General features: G+C 37.5%; 1 long non-coding RNA gene across 1 annotated transcript; it reads left to right on the forward strand.

Moving 5' to 3' along the window:
• Positions 1–1,906: 1,906 nt before the first annotated feature.
• Positions 1,907–3,969, forward strand: LOC308298372. The gene is made up of 3 exons (XR_013962703.1): positions 1,907–2,028; positions 2,651–2,737; positions 2,909–3,969. It is a non-coding gene; the product is annotated as an uncharacterized lncRNA (long non-coding RNA).
• The last annotated feature ends 740 nt before the right edge of the window (positions 3,970–4,709 follow it).

Here is a 4,709-nt window from a genome sequence, read left to right on the forward strand (position 1 = left end):
CAGACTGCTTTTCTCCTCAAGAAATGTTCTGGCCTGGGAAAAGGTCCCGCAAGTCTTCACGAGTCAGGGTGCCCATCATTGCCTCACTGATGTTTGCAACTATAGAAAGAAAAGAAGAAAAAAAAATCATATATTGCCACCTGGTTGCTGGGCCAACTGGAGCCTGGGGACTGTTTATTGATTTAAAGAAGTTCACCCATTTTTTTTCTATTGATTACTCACTTGGGTCTCCATCTGGAATCAATGGGCATACAAAGAGCCTCCTCAAATTATTGGCTTAGGAATGTGACAAAAACTAAACAATATTATTGAACTCAAGTCTCCGTGGCATGAGTAATCGATAGAATAAAAAAAGATAGAAAATGGGAGTGAACTACTCCTTTAACTATAAATATAACTGGAGCTGCACATATTTTCTTTGCAATAATTCTATCAATGTAATCTAAATAATACAGAAGTTTTTTTTTTTTGATATTTTATAATATCAATGAAACTGATTTAATCAAAGGGTTTGCCAGCTTAATGACTGATAATTAGGAACCAAATGAACCCTATTGCTGCTGGTCCATTTGTACACTTGTAAACAGGTCTGAACTCTGTAACCCTTACTGCTGCAGCCATAAATAGTATACAACAAACTATATCTAAGCAACTACATAACTTTACATCTATGCATTCATAAAGAAATCTAAAGCCCAACAAAAATATGTTTGACTAGAACTTTGTTACATCACAGTCAAAACTACAGGTTAATTTATTTATTTTTGAAAAGTTTTGGCCAACTAACTTCATTCTAATTTGTAATTTATCACATTAAAATAAACCAAACATCATTTAAAAGCACCAGAATATGTCTAATATAATGGGCGCGCCAAAAAAAGAACAGATTTACAAGCTCACAGCGTGTCCCCGTGTGCAGTGATGTGAGCTTGAACTGCTTTTTAGTCCCACAACAACAGAGGGTGAGCATGTTGGTGGACGTGCAGACACCTCAGATAAATCGCCTAAGTCACCATAATTAATTGGTATAACCTATGTTAGGTTATGTGTTTAAAATTGTTTACATGCATGCATTACCCCTTAAAGTCGACAAAGCGACGTCGTCCAAATCTTCCATGTTGTTAGCAGAAGTTAACCGGTTTAGCTCAACTTCTTGGCTTCCCTCTGCAAAGCGTGGGTACAATAAACATTTGAAACGTCAATATTAACATTAAAACCTATTAATGTAATCAATACAAAAGTAAAATATGTTGTATGTAACTTACCAGCAATAACGTGTGGTTTCAGTTGTCGTTGGTAAAGTTGCAGTGCAGAGAAATAAAGACGGTGTTTGTTCGGTTCTGTTAACCTGGGAGGTGTACTGTTAGGTGAATTTGAAAGTGGACTCGGCTGTGTCTGATAGTGAGATCAAAGGGACCGCGTTCCCTTCGGCTATCTTCGGCTGTCTTCGGCTCGTGGGCCACTACCATTTCCATCAAGAGGGGGGGTTGTAACATTCGTAACTAAATTTAAAACGCATCGTTTCTTGATGTATGAGGGACTTACAATATATATGTGTGTGTAAAATGTATTTTTTATTCTCTACATTTTGCGCAGTGGAACAAATACGAAAATATAAAATAATAAAATATAACTGTACCCTACCTAGTCTGGAATAGTACGGACCGGATATGCTCTTTGTAAACAACGGGGTGCGCCGTGGACCAAAAAGAGTCGACAAGCAGAAGCGAACATCAGACCGGTCTGGCTTTACGTCCACATTTAAAAGTTATTACTGATTAGATTGCAGCATGACGTTGGTGTTTAATAAAACGAACGCGAGCGCATACTGCGCATTATCTTCACCAAGTTGAGCCTGCTGGGATGACGGTGGACCGACGCGAACAGCCACAACAACAACAACAACAACAACAACAACAACAACAACAACAACTGTCTCTGTAGTCTGTAGCTGAGGACTAATGTACATCCATACAACGCAGGATATTCTTCAAAGACGAAGATAATTCATTACGGGCCAATCGAACGGTAGGTAATCGTTTTATATACATATATATGCATTGTGTATTTATCTCCCCCTCCCCTCACCAGAGAGCTGTTGTTAACCAAATGGACCTGTTTACCAGGGTAAACAATGTAACCAATTCCAACATTTATGGATCCATTTGGTTCCATTTGTACAGCACACTCTCAGAGTTACAGTCAGACCTGTTTAGCAGTGTACATGAAACCAAATGGACCCTTATACAATAAATTCAACTGGAGTTTCACTGTTCACTGGTGTCTACAGTAAATTCATAGTTATATGTATATGTATATATATGTATATGTATATATATATATATATATATATATATATATATATATATATATATATATATATATATATATATATATATATACATACACACACACACACACACACACACACACACACACACACACACACACACACACACACACACACACACACACACACACACACACACACACACACACACACACAAAACAAATCAGATTGGCGTCACATCAAAATCCAGTTAAAAGTTAGGCCTAGTTATAATATGTTGTATGGTGGTGTTAGTTAGTGGTTACTAGTTAGCCTCGTCACCTTTTGCTGTTTTAATGGAGATATGTGTTCTTTTTTCAGAGTGGAGAGGGTCGTGAGAAGGTTAACCTTTTCAAACATTCAACTGCATTTCTTCTTCAAGCCAGGGAAACCCAACAATTTACTCAGGTATAGTGTATGCCATTGTCTTCTAAAGGAATTGCATTGATAGTAGCATGCATGTAATACATAATCTTAAAATTGTGTAATGAATTAAAAGCTCTTGTGGGAGATGTATTATTTGTTTTATTTATTTGTTTGTGTATCTTCTTCCCCCACCACCACCCCCACCCTCCCCAGAGAGCTGTTAACCAGATGGTGAATGGTGAATAAAGAGAATGGAGTCCAGCAATATCTGCCAGCTTTTCTGGAGCACCTGAAACATCAAATGAGTGACATGATTGATGGACATTCTGGGGAAATTGTTCAACTGAAGAGTGATGCGATGGATTTATTTGACCAGTTTATTGACCCTTTCAGTAACATTTCTACAACCCACTTGAAGGACAAGACAATCAGAGAAGTCTGTTGCAAACAATTGAAGCAGAGCTTATGGTCTTAAAAGAATCCAGCATGTTATCTGAAACATGGATATTTCAGATCCCTAACCCTTAAGAACCATTGCTTTCATTATTTACCATTGCTTAAAAGTTTGGAGCGTCTGCTATTACATCCAAGAAATCTTCACATGATCAAAGAGGGGCCACAGTCATGCACGGATGGATTTATTTATTATTTAATTGATGGAGATGGTACGTGAAATGGGCCCGTCTCTGATGTGAAAAATATCTAATATGTAGAGGGGAGGGGACCTCTTTGGAATAGAGCAAGTTGAACATGTTTTCACACCATGGATAATGCATTATGGAAATTCAAATTACTATATATGCGGCTATTTCTAATGTCATGAGTGGTACACCAGAGTTTGGTCTTGTGAAAACATTTATATTGTATCATTGCATTGTTTTGAATGACAACCTCTCTCTCTACAGTTGGGTAGAATGATCAGTATTTAGCCTATACTGTAGAATAATGGTTCTAAACCTGAGGGTAGGGACCCTCAGGGGTGGGGGTTGGGTGTCCCAGATGGTCCCCAGATGACAGTTTTGTGACAAGTTTACTGGTTAAGACTCTGAAGACCTTTTTAAAATCTAAAAATGAAAAAGTTAAAATGTAAATTAATTGAAAATGACCATTACTGCATCAAAACTAATCAACAAACTATACAAAAAAAGATCAAATAATGAGAAAGATGCAACATTTTTGAAAATAGACAATCTACAAGCTCACAACACCAGCTTGTAGATCTGCTATTTTCACAAAATGTATCTGGAACTGAGTCAAACAAAATGTAATGTCTCAACTCCTACATTCCAAGTGTTTGTCAGGGTGAGGGTGGGTGGGGGGGGGGGGGGGGGGTCCACAGTTCAAATGTGATTATTTTGTGGGATCCACAGCAGTTCCAATGTGATTATTTTGTGGGGTCACAGCCTGAAAAGGTTGAGGACCACATGGGTTAAAAGTTCCTTGCAGGCTCAAGCTATGTTGATGCTGGAAACCTTGTTGATTTTGTGCCATAATACTTTGTGACATTCAATAATAGAAAGTACAACCCAATTAAGTATGATCTCATTGCACGTACTGTAATGTTTGGGGTAGAAACACACCTTTCCAATAAAGATGTTGTTTTTCTTGAAATTAACTAAGTCTATGTCTTGATATGAGATGATTACATCTTTTACAATAACACACCAGCTTAAAAATCAGTGATATGCCAAAATAACCTTGTTTTATCTAAGACATGACTCAATACCAGATGGTTTCATGATTTTATCACTTAGCAAGATATTCAAGTTGCAATGTATGAAAACAAGTCCCTATATCTCACAGAAATTTGACTGGTTAGATGATGTATCTTATACTAAGTGTGATTTGGAATTTTGACTAGAAATAAGCTGGATCAACTTCATAAGATTTTGAGTTTTTGCAGTGTGGTTCAAGGCCAGCATGTGTCTGGATCTCCCTGCACTTGAGGAGTTTGGTGAAAACTCTTCTGATTTCCCTCTCAGATGATGTCATCAATCAGGCACAAGACCTCACA

This window comes from Nannobrachium achirus (genome assembly GCF_963921795.1).
Source record: "Nannobrachium achirus genome assembly, chromosome: 14".
Lineage (NCBI taxonomy): Eukaryota > Metazoa > Chordata > Actinopteri > Myctophiformes > Myctophidae > Nannobrachium > Nannobrachium achirus.